Here is a 16,556-nt window from a genome sequence, read left to right on the forward strand (position 1 = left end):
TATTAAAATAAAAGCACAATGGGTTTCTCTTAAAGCACTAACCTGCTCTTTAACAAAAATTATAAAGGGTTAAAAAGGGTCTATAGAAATCTTACTTTATGGTCAAACATTAAAATTGGGTAAATGTGTCTACAAGGTTCTATTAAAAATTGAGTTTAACATTAATAGCACACTAATATAAAGGTAAAATTTGGCTTATTTGGTATAAAATCATACAGGAAGCATTGTCAAATATAAAATGGTGTTTGACTTTCTTTGGGCTATATTTGTATAAATATGTTATTGGTATGTGTTCCAAAGTTATAAGAGACTCCTATATTTCTGATATATCTTAGGGTATGTTATCAGTATTAATTCTAATTGTTATATTAAAATTATTGCATGCCACAAAGGTAACAGATATTCTTGTCAACTGTGACTTTAACTGTGGCTACCATAAAACTTTTTGTCATCCATAAACAATTGTTGTCTTGTTTTTGGTCTCTAGAGACTAAAGTAATCTTTTTGACTTTTTGAGGATTTTTAAGTTATGGTAATATAGTTATTTGCATAAGTGCAATAAGAATCTGTTTTATTTTGTAACAGAACACAATTTGAAAAACTGGTTATTTTACCAAGGCTTTGACTGGAATGGTGTGCTCTCCTTTAAGGAATCAAACTTGACTTACAGGGCCAATAAAGCTCTTGGGAAACTGGCCTCATATTTTATGTGCACAGTCCCTGTACAGGGTTTCTGACCTGTGGTAAGTAAAGAATGTCACTTTCTGATAGGCCAGGACCACCAAATTATCTTGGAATCTCAAGAGGAGAGGAATTCACCCAACTCATAGGTATTTAATAACACAATTCCATGACTGGGCCCAGTTTTAAAAGGCCTTATCTCAGATTCCTTCTATGGAACAAAATTCCATCAATGCCAGTTTAAAAGGCCTATGTAACAAATAATTATTCTTGCTGCACTGTATGCAAATAATTAAACCAAGTATAATAAAGCAAACCATTCCTACCATGATTTATTTTTTAATAATGGTTACCAGCAGAAAATAACACATGGACCTTTCCAGACATGTGCCTCTGCCTCTTATTAGGTAAGGAATGTTGCTTCTATCTCAACCAATTGGGCCTAGTTAGAAACGCTGCTAAATAACTTAAAGAAAGGGCCAAAAAAGCTAAGGGAATTCCAAAACAACCAAATGGATTCCTGGTTTGGAAACAAAACCATAGCATGGGTCATCCCATTCCTGGGCCCTCCCCTACTACTATGCCTAGGACTAATGTTCTTACCCTGCCTAATTGATCTTTTTGAAAGATTTTTAACTGACAGGATCATGGCCATTTCACTTACAACTACCCAAAAAGTGCCCCAAAGGGCATCGGCCTAATGGCTAATGTCAGCATGACCATAAACCACAAATGACATCTCTGACCAGAAACATTCCAACACGAAGATAAACTCCTCCCCAACTAGAGACATGCCTATCCCAAGATAACCTCCTCTCCAGCCAGAGAGATGTCAGCCCCAAGATAACCTCCCCTCTAACCAGAGACATTCCAACCCTGCAATAAACTTCTCCTTCACACAGAAACATTCCAAGCCTGTGATAAACTCTCTTGCCCTAAAACCCTTAAATACTCTTAGTCTGTAAGAGGAAGTGGGCCTGACCAAAATCAGCCAGAATCCTCTCTCAGGTTTATTCTCCAAAATAAACCTGTCTTTGATGGTTGAGCCACTTTTCATGTTTCTTTCCTCTTTCTTTAACTCTTACAGTAGGAGTGGCTACGCTTATATCAGACAAAATAGACTTTGAGTTAAAAACTGTTACAAGAGACAAAAAGGGAAATAATGATAAAAGGGTCAATTCAACAGGAATATATAACAATTACAATTATATATGCATCCAACAGTAGAGCACCTAAACATGCAAAGCAAACATTGGAAAAACAGAGAAGAGAAATAGGCAGCAATAAAATAATAATAGGAGACTTCAATACTATTTTCAACAATGGATACATCATTCTGACAGAAATCCATATCCAAAAGAAAACAGCAGACTTGAGTAATGTGATAGACCAAATGGACCAGACATATGCAGAATATTCCACCAAACAGCAGCCGAATACATACTCTTCTCATGTGCACTCAGATCTTTCTCCAGGATAGGTCACATATTAAGTCACAAAATAAGTTATAGAAAATTTAGGAAGACTGAAATCATACCAAGTGTCTTTTCTGGCCACAATGAAATTAAACTATAAATCAAAAACAGAAGGAAGACTGGAAAAATCAAAAATACATAGATATTAAACAACAGACTCTTGAAAAGTCATTGAGTGAAAGAAGGAATCAAAAAGGAATTTAAAGTGCCTCAATACAAATGAAAACAAAAATAAAAAACACTAAAATTATGGTCTTCAGCAAAAGCACTATTAAGAAGGAAGTTTACTGTGATAAATACATACATTAACAAAGAACAAAGATCTCAAATAATCAACCCAAATTTATACTTCATAAAAGAACAAACTAAGCTCAAAATTAGCAGAGAGAAAGAAATAACAAAAATTAGAGAATAAATAAATAAAACAAGAAAAGAAAAAAAGTCAAAGAGGCTGAGTGGATTTTTTGAAAAAAATAATTGACAAATTCTTATCTAGACTAAAAAAAAAAGAAATGAAGAGACATTATAATTCCTCTTTTAGAAATAAAAATGATCATAAGTGAACAAACATGTCAACTGATTTAATAACCTAGAAGAAATGTGTAAATTCCTAAACATGTAAAATATACCAAAAGTAACAATAAAGACAGTCTGAAAAGATCTATTATTAGCTTGGAGATTTAATGAATAATAAAAGTCCTTCTAACAAATAAAAACCCAGGAACAGATAGCTTCACAGGTAGATTCTACTACATTTTTTTTTAAAAAGTGCCAATCTGTCTCAAATGCTTCCAAAAAGTGAGGGAACCCTTCCAAACTCATTTTATAAGGCCAGTAGTACTCTACTACCAAAGCCAGACAAGGACACTACAAGAAAAAAAATGACAGGCCAATATCTCTGATTAATATAGATGCAAAAATTCTTCAAAAAATGTTAGGAAATAGAATCCAACAGCACATTAAAGGGATCATACATCATGACCAAGTGGTATTTATTTTCAGGATGCAAGGATGGTTCAATATGTATAAATTTGTACCATGTTAACAGAATAAAGGGAAAAACATCACATGATTATATAAATGCATGCAGAAAAAGCATTTGACAAAATTCAACATTCTTTCATGTTAAAAACTCTCAAGAAACTAGAAATAGAAGGAGAGTACCTCAACATAATACAGGCTATATATGAAAGGCCCGTAGAAAATGTCAGACTTAACGGTGAAAAGTTGAAAGCTTTTCCTTTAAGAACAGGAGCAAGGCAATCATGCCCACTCTTGCTGCTTTTATTCAATATAGTACCAAAGCCCTAGCCAGAACAGTTAGGTAAGAAAAATAAATTAAAGGCTATCAAATCAGAAAGGAAGAGATAAACTTTTTCCTGTTTGCTGATGCCATTGTACTATGTATTAAAAATCCCAAAGTCTCCATTTTAAAAAACTGTTAAAACTAATACACAAATTCAGTAAGATTGCAAGCTACAAAATCAACATACAAAAATCAGCTGCATTTCTATACATCAGCAATAAACTCTGAAAAGGAAATTAAGACAACAATCCCATTTACAATAGCACAAAAAAGAATTAAACACTTAAGGAAAAACTTTTCCAAGGAAGTGAAAGACTTGTATCTGGAAACAAAACATTGATGAAAGAAATTAAGACACAATCAAATAAAAATATATACCATGTTCACTGATTGGAAGACTTACTATTGTTAAAATAACCATAATATCAAAAGCAATCTACAGATTCAATGCAACCCCTATCAAAATCACATTGGTATTGTTTACAAAAATAGAAAAGGAAATCCTAAAATTTATAGGGAATGACAAAACACCACAAATAACAAAATCAATCTTGAGAAAGAAGAAAGCTGGAGGACTCACACTTCCTAATTTCAAAATTTAGTACAAAACCACAGTAATCAAAACAGTATGGTGTTGGCATAAAGATAGACAAACATCAATGACAGAATAGAGATCTCAGGAATAAACGCACACATAAAAAGGTCAACTGGTCTTTGACAAGGGTACCAAGAATACACTAGGGGGAAAGGATAGTCTCTTTGTTGAAGAGACTTTGTAGAGACTATCCTGGTGTTGAGAAAGCAGTATATCCATAAGCAAAACAATAAAATTGGACATTTATCTTACACCATACACAAGAATTAACTCAAAGTGGATTAAAGACATAAAAGTAAGGCTGTTAAACTGAAAAAAGAAAAAATAAAATAAATGCTTTATGACCTTGGTCTTGGCAATGATTTCTTGGATATGACAAGAAAATCACAGACAACAAAAAACAAAAATAAGTAAGTTGAACTGTATCACTGGAAAGCTCTTGCAAGGCAAAGCAATAATAATCAACAGAGTGAAAAGACAACATACAGAATGGTAGAAAATATTTGCAAACCATGTATCTGACAAGGGGTTGCTATCCAAAACATATAAGCAACTCCTACAACTCAACAGCAAAAAGAAACTAATAACATGACTTTAAAATGGGCAAGGATCTGAGTAGACATCTTTCAAAAGAAAACATACAAATGGCCAATAGGTATATGAAAAAATGCTCAATGCCAATAATCAGGGAAATGCAAATCAAAACCACAATGAGATATCACTTCACACATGTCAGGATGCCTATTATCAAATAAAAGACAACAAACGTTGGCAAAGATGTGGAGAAACTGGAATCTTTGCATACTGTTGGTGTTAATGCAAAATGGTGTAACTGCTGTGGAAACATGGTATATATATTCATGTATATATGTATATATGTATATGCATGTTATATACACATGCATATACATATGCACATATATATGCACACACACATGCACAATGGAATATTGCCTTTTTTAAATGCCAAGACACAATTTATTAGAGAAGAAAAATTTCTCATTGAAAATATAGAAATCTGTACAACTTTGCCACAATCAATATACATGAACTCCACAAATTTATACCTATTCATAATTTACCAAATAAACCATGATTAACAAAGTTCACAAAATAGATGAAAATACTTTTACCCAGGAAAGTTACAAACCAGACCTCCACTTTCTAAAATAGAAGTCTACGCTGTCTTAGAAAACTACAAGCTAGCAAATGCACATAGAGCTGGCTGGTGCCAACACCACAGTTGAGACAGTCTTTTTAAGGGTCTTTTTTAAAAACCCGTTGCCATGGCAGATTCTGGTCACTTGCTACTTTCAAGGTCAAAAACACAATACAAAGTCTGACCATTTTCCCAGGTCATGTTTGCTAGCTTGTCTTTATGTATATTTAGAAATATTTGCTAGGTAAAAGTCTTGTCGTAAAATTTCCAGTACTACCATGTTTAAAACGTTGAGCTATTGAGGTGCCAAAAAGGTTAACAATAATTTTCAAGCATGATAGTGCAAATTCCTCTGCAAGATCTACTGCAGAGAAAGGTTTTTTAACATACAGATTTTCTCTAAAGAAATTGATGTAAAAATTTGAGTATGTCTGGGAGAAGCTGAAACCACTCTAGGACTTCACTCCCTAGCAAATAAAGTGATCATTTACTTGGACTCACAGGCTATTAAATTATTGAAAGGTACTGTACAAAATATGGCACTGTCAACTTTTAAAAAAATGTTTACCGCTCTATCTTGCGCCAGATCTTCACAGCTATGACATGGTTTAAATTCCATAATCCATCCCCAATAGGAGCCCATCCAAAGCAAAAATCAAATTTATCCATGCACTATAAGATGATCCATCTTAACCTGATACAGTCATCATACTGTAGTTTTTGGAAGGGCTTGTTCTGCCCAAGAGAAATTGGTCCTTACAGTTTATTCAGCTGTCTACATTTGCATGTCGGTGTTGTTTTGAGTGCTACCTCCTCCTGCTGGTGGGGCTTTCATACAGCACACAGATGGAGCCATCCTCTCCGATTCTGTAGGACAGCCACCTCATAGTTGCAGGTGAGCGTGAGTCCAACCCAGAGTGTGAGTTCACTTAGGAGAAGCTTGAACGGCTCCTGACTGCTCGGTCCAATCCGCTGTGCTGCCTGTCCAGAGGATCCATTTTACAGTTGATGCGAATAAAAGATAACCTGATCTTTTGCATGGCTCTTCTGGGAATCAGTGATGTTTATAATGTTCTGTCAGCAGTTCCTGCAGGCTGTGGCTGAAGGTCTGCAGCTGTTGCTCGTTCGTGAGCCCTTTGCTGTGGAGAAACTTGGAGACGAAGGACATGGCGGCGGCCATCTCGCCTACCCTGGTGGTGGCTCTAGGGTAAAGGGATGCAAGGAGGCAGAGGTGGGGCGGCCCGGGAATGCCAGGGCTCGGCTGCGCTGCCCCAGCTGCTGAGCAGCCCCCAGGGCTTCCTCACAGAGCAGAGGGCAGAGACGAAGACAGGGCGTACGGGGCAGACCGCTACTTTTTTCTTTCTTTAGAGTAAAAAAGTTATTTTCTGTACAGGAAGAGGCCGACGAAAGGAAGAGAGGAGCGATGGCGGTGTGGTTACATGACTAGGACCTCCCCAGCTGCCTCCGCCCCTAGCTGCGCAGCCTCTGAAGATCCCAACAGTTGCATTTTCAGCACTAAAGGGTGAACTTCTTTAAAAAGAAGAGAATTCTGCTGTATACGACAAAATTAACGAATCTTGAGGACATTATGCTCCATGAAATAAGTTACAGAAAGACAAATACTGCATGTTTCCACTTACATGATTTACCTAAAACAGCCAAATTCATAGAACCAAAGAGTAAAATACTGGTTGTCAGGGGCTAAATGGAAGAGGGAATGGGGAGTTTGTAATCAACGGACATAAAATTTCAGTGAAGCAAGGTAAATAAGCTCTGGATATCTGCTCTACAACGTTGTACTTATAGTCAACAATAATGTATTGTACACTTAAAATTTGTTAAAAGGGAGATCTCATGTTAAAAAGTACCACAATAAAATAAAATTTTTGAAAGAAAGAAAAACACCTGGGGGTCTTTTTCTTGTAGCAACTGAAGTAAATAAAGATGTATGCGTGTGTGGGCATTAGTTTATTTTCTCTTACGAAGAGGTCTGGATTATAGCCTCCATCTTGACACTGGAGGCAAGCATTTGAGGTGGGGACTGATGTAGAGATTGGAAATGGCATTCTTCTCCAAAACACCATGGATTTTGTAGTCCCTTGTGCAATTCTGCTATGATAGTTATGGAGACCAAGACAGGCAAAGTCTAATCAGGGAAGGAAGCGTTCCATAGACTTCCTTCCAGTTCTACCAAGGTTGATATTGAGAGCAGGGTTCTTGGCAGCAGCATTCAACCCAACAATGTATACTTTCTAGAACAATCTCTACCTTTGAGTTCTGCAAAATAACACTTTTATTTTTCTTCTGAGACTCCTCCTTCACAGACTCGTTTCTGGATATCTTCTTCTTTATCAGACCTCTAAATGTTGAGATTCCTCTAGATTTAGATCTATGCTCCTTGTTCTTTGCACTCTACATTTTCTTCATTCATTTCTACAACTTTTAATAGCGTGTATAGGTAGCCCCCAGATTGCTATTTTCATCGTGATTCTCTTGCCTCATACTATTCCCCTCTTTGGTGATGATGTGTCAGCACTTTGGCCCTCTCTCTAATCTTGAATACTTTATTTCTGTCTGGGGAGTTTAGCACATGCTTCCCTCTGCCTATAATGTTGTATAACTTGCCCTCTCCCTTTTTGCAAGGATAATTCCCAGCTTAAATGCCATATCATAAGAGAGGTCTTCCCTGAATGCACAATCTATGTTGGATCTCCCTAGATAATCAGGGAAGAAAAGAAACATTTTTTTCTTTCACAGCATTTATCACCATATGGAATTACCTTATTTAATCTATTTGTTTTTATACTTTGACCTGTATTCTTCCACAGGAATGTAAAATCCCTAATGACGGGAACATGTGGTTTTTCTTCACCACAGAAGAGTATCTGGTGCATAATAGGCATTAAAATTCTTGTGAACTGACTAAATAATATCCATCTTCTCTACTTGATTGCTTTACTTGCCACACATCCCCAGTCCCTAATTCAAGAGCCTGGTTCATTGTCAGCCCTTAAATATTGACTGAACCCAATTAATCAATTTTTCTTCAACTTCTGAACTCTGTGCCCAGCTCCCTACTGAATAGCTTCACTGGATATCTCAAAAGAACCTCAAATTCAATATGTCTACTTTCCCTATCTGTTATTAGCAACACAACCCAGCACTTGCCCTAGTAGGAAATCTACAATCGTCCTTTACTTATCTCTAAAACGAAAAAAAAAAATCCACACCTTTTTCATAAAGTTTTGAGTGCACTAAGTGAAATAAGCAAAGTGCCGATCACAATGCCTGGCATACAGTATCTATAAATAGTAGTTTAGCTATACCAGTTTTCATTGATTCAAAGAGGCACGTCTTTTCATATCTCTGAAATCAAGATATGTTTTGTGATCAGTAGTGTTTCGTAATTGGATACACATCCAGTGATTAATCAGGTGGAAATTTTTTCTTTAAATACTTTGTTAGAAAATTGTGTCCTTTATCTCAATGGTGCTTCAGATGTGATAATTTGCAGTAACACAACTTCTCTCTCCAATGTGCCCATACATATTAAAGTAGTAATTAGGTCACATCACGTACATTTTAAATCCATATTTTTCTCACTCTTCCCACTGTTGTAATCTTACATTGGACCCTCATTTTCTTTCAACTGAACATTGAGTTAGCCCCATAAATTGTCTCCCTGCCGACTATATTGCCCTTCTCCAATGTGTGTGTCATATTCATGCCAGAGTAATCATATTTCTCTCGTGCCTAACTCATTTCATTATCTACACAACTGCCTGCAGAATGGAATCCAGATTCTTTCATATGACACACAGGGCTCTGACTCTCTCTCTCTCTTTAGCCTAATCCCTAAGCAAGCCACAGTCAAGCTGACCTCCTTTCTGTACTTGCAGATTACTTAACACCCTATGTTGTTTCACAACCCATGTCCTTTATCACACTGCCTTATCTTGAAAATATTTTGTATCAGCTGGAATCCCTCTGGCAATAAATAACAGAAAAGCAACTAGCAGTTGCTTAAACAAATAGGAAAGTCCATAGGTTGATATTCCAAGGTTGATAGAATTGCCCAATAATGCTGATGAGGACCAAGGCCCATTTTATCTTTCAGACTTCCTTAACAAGCAGACCTTCATCCCCTTGCTTGTTACTTTGCTGTCTCAAGATGGTCATTGAAATATTAAATATCGCATCTATTTTCCATTAAGTAAGAACAAAGAAGGACATTCAGGAGTATGCCCACTACAACTCTTCTTTTTAAGAAAGAAAATGCTTCCCATAAGCCCTACCCAGCAGTTTTCTACTTACATTTCATTGCCCAAACAGCACCTTAGTCACTCTGGTTTGAAGATGCCTAGAGAGAGGGATGTTGTGTGTAGTTTAGCCAATAAGCAGTGTCTGCCACAGTCTGCTTGGAAAATATCTTCTCATTTTTTGTGAGATTCAACTCAAGAGTTATATCTTAGAAATTTAGAAATGTATATATGTATATAAATTATATTGTATATAAATTATATATGTATATAAATTATATTGATATTTATATAAGCATACATAAAAGACAAATATATAAATATATATAGTATGTACTCTTTCATCATTAACTGAATATTTATCAAACACCTGTACACAGGGCATAGTATGTACTATTCTAGGCACTGGGAATATAGCAATGAACAACTTCCTTTCGTTTGTGGAATTTACATCCTAGTGTTTACCCTTTGATCTAACTTTTTCACCTCTAGTAACTTACCTTACAGACTACACCTCAAAAACAAGGATGCTCACTGAGGTGATAACTAGAATAACAAAAATCTGATTGAATATCACTATGGGATTGATTCTAATATACATAAAATTATAAAATGTAATTATTCAAAAGAGTATATTTCTCTTAATAGAGACATACTAACATGGAAAGCTGTCTCCAATATATATTTTAATTTTAAAAATTGAAGAGCAAAATGTATAGTAAACTCTCACTTTTAAAAGGAAAATCCATCCCCAAATTCATATGGAATCTCAAGGAATCTGAAATAGCCAAAAGAACTTTGGAAGAAGAACAAAAGTATTAGACTCACACTTCCTGACTTGAAAGCATAATACAAAGATACATTAATCAAAACAGTGTGGCACTGGCATAAAGACAGACGAATAAACCATTGGAATAGAATGAATAGCCTAGAAATAAGCCTGTTTGTATATGGTCAATGATCTTCAACAGGGGTGCCAAGACCACTCATTGGGAAAATGATAGTCTCTTCGACAAATGGTGTTGGGAACACTAGAAACGAAAGTTAAACCTTTATTTTTACACTATTTACAAAATGTAACTTATAATATATTAAAGACATAAGCATAAGACCTAAAACTATAAAATTTCTAGAAGAAAACAGACCAGATGATCTCATGACATTGGATTTGTCAATGACTTCTTAGATGTGACACCAAAAGCACAGGTAACAAAAGAAAAAATAGATAAATGGGACTGAATCAAAATTGAAAACATTTGTGCATCAAAGGACACAATCAAAAGAGTGAAGGGCAACATACAAAAGGGGAAAAATATTTACAAAGAATATATTTAGAAGTTACTATCCACAATATATAAAGAACTCCCACAACTCAACAATGAAAAAATCAAATAACTAGATTCTAAAGTGTGCAAAATGTTTGAATAGATATTTCTCTAAAGAATATATACAAATGGCTAATAAACATTGAAAAAGTGCTCAACATTACTAATCACCAGAGAAATGCAAATCAAAATCACAATGACATATTACTTCACACCTGTGAGGATGGCTACTATCAAAAAAAAAAAAACAGAAAGTAATAAGTGTTGGCAAGGATGGGGAGAAATTGAAACCCTTGTGCATAGTTGGTGGGATTGTAAAATGGTTTAACTGCTATGGAAAACACTGTGAAGTTTCCTCAAAAAATTAAAATAGAACTACTATATGATCCAGGAATTTTACTTCTCGGCATATATCCAAAATAACTGAAAATATGGTCTTGAAGAGATATTTACATACCACAGTCATAGCACTATTCCCAATAACCAAGAAGTAAAAGCGAGTCAAATGTCCATCAATGGAAGAATGAATACATACAATCAAACATTATTCAGCCTTAAAAAGAAATGAAATTCTGATACATGCTGCAACATGGATGAACTTTGAAGAAATTTTGCTAAGTAAAATAAATTAGTCACAAAATGACAAATACTATATTATTTCACTTATATGAAGTATCCAAGCCAAATTCATAAAAGCAGAAAGAAGAATGCTGGTTACCAGGGACAGAGAAGAGGAGAAAGGGGAGGTATTTAATATGTTGTTTAGTAGGTATAAAGTTTCACATTTGCAAGATATAAAAACTCTGGAGATCAGATCAACAATGTGAATATACCTAACACTACTAAACTGTACATTTAAAAATGGTTGGCTGGGCGCAGTGGCTCACACCTGTAATCCCAGCACTTTGAGAGGCCGAGATGGGTGGATCACGAGGTCAGGAGATCGAGACCATCCTGGCTAACACGGTGAAACCTGTCTCTATTAAAAATACAAAAAATTAACTGGCGCCATGGTGGACACCTGTAGTCCCAGCTATTCGGGAGGCTAAAGCAGGAGAATGGCATGAACCCAGGAGGCAGAGCTTTCAGTGAGCGGAGATCTTGCCACTGCACTCTAGCCTGGGTGACAGAGCAAAATTCTGTCTCAGAAAAAAAAAAATGGTTAAGATGGGAAAAAGGAAACCCATTCCTGCATCTTCATATATATTATTATATATAATACTTTCAGTTTATGAATTTGGTGCGTAGCTCACACATTACTTTATATTTTCTTCATAGTTATATATTTTATAAGTATACATTACTTTTTATAGTCAGAGAAATATTTGAAAAAATTTTAAAATTACAAGGTACTTTCTTCTCTATCTCTCCTCTCAAATAGTAATGACCATTTATTTGTACTTACGTAGTCACCAACAGAATGTATATTTATTGAATGAAATAATAAATGTATCATCAACTAGTGATAATGAATAATGCCTTTAATAAAAAGTTATACTTAGCACCAAATTAAGAAATTCGTTTAATACAGTTCTTCATTTAATGAATATCGATTGTTATTAAGTGCCTAGGATGTGCCCGATGTGCCTGTGTAGGTTTTGAGTAAAAACATGGTTATTTCTTCAAACGATCTTTTTTTTTTTTTTTTTTTTTTTTTTTTGAAACGGAGTCTTGCTCTGTCGCCCGGGCTGGAGTGCAGTGGCCAGATCTCAGCTCACTGCAAGCTCCGCCTCCCGGGTTTACGCCATTCTCCTGCCTCAGCCTCCCGAGTAGCTGGGACTACAGGCGCCCGCCACCTCGCCAAGCTAGTTTTTTGTATTTTTAGTAGAGACGGGGTTTCACCGTGTTAGCCAGGATGGTCTCGATCTCCTGACCTCGTGATCTGCCCGTCTCGGCCTCCCAAAGTGCTGGGATTACAGGCTTGAGCCACCGCGCCCGGCTTTTGATGAAGAAAGAGCAAAAGAGAAACAGAGAAAGAAAGAGGTTGTGGCTAGCTGGTAACATTCAAAAGCAAGCCACCTCATGAAACTCCGTTACAAGTCAAGATAGCATCGTCCAGATGTGTAGTACTCTGGTGGTCTGGTTTTATCATAGTTAGAGCCTAAATACATAGCAAAGAGAACAGATTTCACATACTTCGAAAACGTGTAACTGCGAGTATGAAATACCTGCAGACCCAGTCACCCCACTCCAGCTTCTGCCAGAGAAAGCTGGTGTAAGAACAACTGCTTTGGAAATTAATTGCATTCTTCCCCCCACCCCCTTGGGCCATAAAATTTTATTGGCAGGTAAGGGGAAGAGCCAGCTGTAAGGGTCCCTGGCTTCCCATTCCCTACCCAGGATCCTCCCTCCGAAGGAGAGCAGAAGCCCAGGAGCCTGCCACTCAGCGGACCTTGCAGGTGGGCAGGTTGCTGTAGGGATCTTTCTGGAGCTCGAGCAGGACGTGGTCGGCAGTGATCTCCTGCTCAGGCCTCCTCTGGTGGTCAGCACACACATCGCCCAGCTGGACTTCGACACCACTGCTCAGAGCCTGGATCCGCACCAGCTGGGCCTCAACGCAGGCCTCCGTTCCTGCAGTGCGACCTTCCAATGCGGCTTTCATGCTGAGCTGCCACTGCAGCTCAATCTCAAGACCCCGGAGAGTACGCCCCCGGTCTGTGACTCAGACTTGCTCATCTGGAGCTGCTCCGTGTGGCCAGCGACCTCCCAGCTCAGCTCCTCAGTCTGGCTGGTGACCAGGCTTCAGTATCTTCCGTGTCTGCTCAACCATGACCGCATACTGGCTTCACGTGTTGCCCAGGATCTTGGCAAGACCAACGCCTGGAGCAGAATCCACCTCCACACTGACCTGGGCACCCACAGCACTGATTTCCTCACTGTGGTTCTTCTCCAGTGATCCAACTCCTCCTGCAGGCCTTAGATGTACGTCTCCAGGTCAGCCCTGGCCGGGGTCAGCTCATCAGGCGCCCTGTGCAGGCCTTGATGTCTGCCTCCAAGCTCCTTCACAGAGCCTGCTTCATCTCAGACTTGGTTCGGAAGTGATCTGCAGGCAGGCAGGCGGGCGTTATCAATCTGCAAGACAATTCTGGAGTTCTCAATGGTGACTCCAAGAATCTTGTCCCGCAGGTCTTCCATGGTCTTGAAGTAGTGGCTGTAATTGCCGGGGGGCCCGGGCCGCTGCTTGTGGTCCCGGTCGCGGATCTTCACCTTCAGCTCACCACTGGCCTCCTCTAGAGCCCACACCTTGTCCAGGTAGGAACCAGGTGGTCGTGGATGTTCTGCGTGGTGATCCTGGTGCCCATCAGCAGCCTGTCGGACCTGCCCAGGACGCTGGCATCGCCGCTGCCATAGCCCCGGAGGAAGATGAGGGCACAAAGTGGGTGGAGGGCACAGACAGGCTATGGCCTCGGATGCTGGGCGCTAGGAAGGCGCCCCCGACCCCAAAGCGCACGGAGCTGCTGCCCAGCCCCCAAAGGACTAAGTGGCCAATGACTGGCGAGGGCTGCAGGAAGTTAGGGTGAGGCGGAGGAGAACGGTCCAAGGAGCTGCAATCGGCAGAAGGAATAGGACATTTTAATTGCATTTTTACCAGTTATAAGAATTTTTGTGCTATGAGTGGACTCAAAAAAAGGACCGGGAAAACACCAAAACCACTCTTGAGGAGAACTTAAGAGGGAACCAGGCTTCAAGCTCCCAAACTCACCATGGACTGCCAAAGAATTTAAAGCACAGTCCTCATTCCCCAGAAAGCTAACCAAGCCCACCACAGGGTGTCCTACCAAAGGTGGTTCCCTGGCATTATTCTAGATAGAACAACCCAGACAGGAAAAATGTACTCCTGAGGAAAGATGAATCAATTCCTAGGAGGACTGGACAGACATTCTCAAAAGTTGGTTGGAAAGATAGCAGAGAAGAGAAGAATGAAGTGCTTTTATAAAGGGATAGGAAGAAGGTGAGAACAAGGAACTGAGATTAGAAGCTGAGTGTGTCCATGACAGACCGCCTAGAAAGAATGTAACATCTAGAGCTTTTACTCATAGACTGCGGGACAAGGTATATTTACCATGTAGCTCTGTATTTTCCCTCTTGTGTTATAATGTTTTCTGTAATTAATTACTCTAATCCTTTTAGCAAAGTCTAATACACTTCAGCATTGTCTAGTGATGATATACAGACTAAATGGACAGGCGAGTAAAAGAAAAAATTAAGGCCTTTCTGTTTAGAAATAAAATATAAAAGAACAGCTTTTATATTTTATTTTCACATTGAAAATCAGTCAGATTTGCTTCAGCCTCAAGGAATGTGTTTACTAAAATTAAATGAATGCTGGCAGGGAGCTCTGCACTTTTTTTTCTAAACAGGAAATGGGTTAAGGGCGGCAGCTGAGTGCTTTTGACATAACCCTAGTAGTCTTTGGCAGCATCCTTTCTGTTTGGTAGGATAAGATATTCTAGGCTCACCTTGCATTTTCTGAAAAAAAAAAAAAGCCACTGAATTAGGCATAGAGGAAATTACTATAAAATTTAAGGGATAATGTAAAAGATCTAGGAAAATAATTGCTTCACAAACAAGGAAGAAACTGAAACTAGAAATGTAGTCAATTAGTATTGCTGATGTGCTTTACGCAAGAAAGATCGTATATTAGTTCTCTCTTACCTGCAGCTTCACTTTCTGTTGTTTCAGTTACCCTTGGTCATCCAGGGTTCAAAAATATTAAGTGGAAAATTCCAGAAATAAACTATTCATACATTTTCAATTGTGTGCCATTCGGAGTGGTGTGATGAAATCTTGACACCCGGGACACGAATCATTCCTTTCTCCATCGTATCCATGCTGTATATGCTGCTCTTATCCCCCCAGCCCCCAGCCCAGTCACTTAGTAGCTATCTCAATACTGCAGTGCTTACGTTCAAGTCATCCTTATTTTACTTAATAATGGCCCCAAAGCTCAAGAGTAGTGATGTTGGCATATTGTTATAATTGTTCTTTTATTATCAGTTCTGTTCATCTCTTACTAAGCTTAATGTATAAATTAAACTTCATCCTAAGTATGTATGTATAGGAAAAAACATAGTATATATAGGGTTGGGTACTATCTGTGGTTTCAGGCGTCCACTGGGGAACTTGGAACATATGCCCCTCGGATAAGGGGAACTACTATATACAAGATTAAATAAAGTCACTTAAAATTCATTTATAAAATTATGTCCTAAAGTTTTTGTACCAATAACAAGATATATTCAAATTATTTTACCAAATAAAAACATGTTTTACTTTCTAATAAAAGTTAAAATATGTTAGTAGTCTATACCATTTTCTTTAAATACATGGAAAAAGTTACATTATGATGTCTAATTAATAAATAGTTATTTATAATTACTGCCAAAAGTCAAAAACGAGTTTGATGCATACGTTTTAAATACCATGCCTTTTTATACCCTTTTCTTTATACATAACTTGTAATTTTATCTTCAAATTATACTGCATTACTTTAAAGTAAATAATGAGAGTACATATGTATAACTTGCTTTGAAAATATATGAATCATGAAAGCTACACTATTTAAAACTTAAGAGCTTTCAATAATATCTTATACAATATATTCGTAATTAATTTTTTATAAATTTTTATGATATTACTGTAAATTGTGGGTTTAGGGACCCACAGTTCAACTAATGGTAAAATAATCTTTTAGCATAACAAAAATTAGAACACCTAAATCTCTTAGAACTTGTCTTAGCCCATTTATGTAGTAA

General features: G+C 37.6%; 1 pseudogene; it reads right to left on the reverse strand.

The window, feature by feature from the left end:
* Positions 1 to 5,905: 5,905 nt before the first annotated feature.
* LOC104672865 lies at positions 5,906 to 6,723 on the reverse strand (annotated as a pseudogene).
* Positions 6,724 to 16,556: the final 9,833 nt, after the last annotated feature.

This window comes from Rhinopithecus roxellana, chromosome 10, assembly GCF_007565055.1.
Source record: "Rhinopithecus roxellana isolate Shanxi Qingling chromosome 10, ASM756505v1, whole genome shotgun sequence".
In the NCBI taxonomy this organism is placed as follows: Eukaryota; Metazoa; Chordata; class Mammalia; order Primates; family Cercopithecidae; genus Rhinopithecus; species Rhinopithecus roxellana.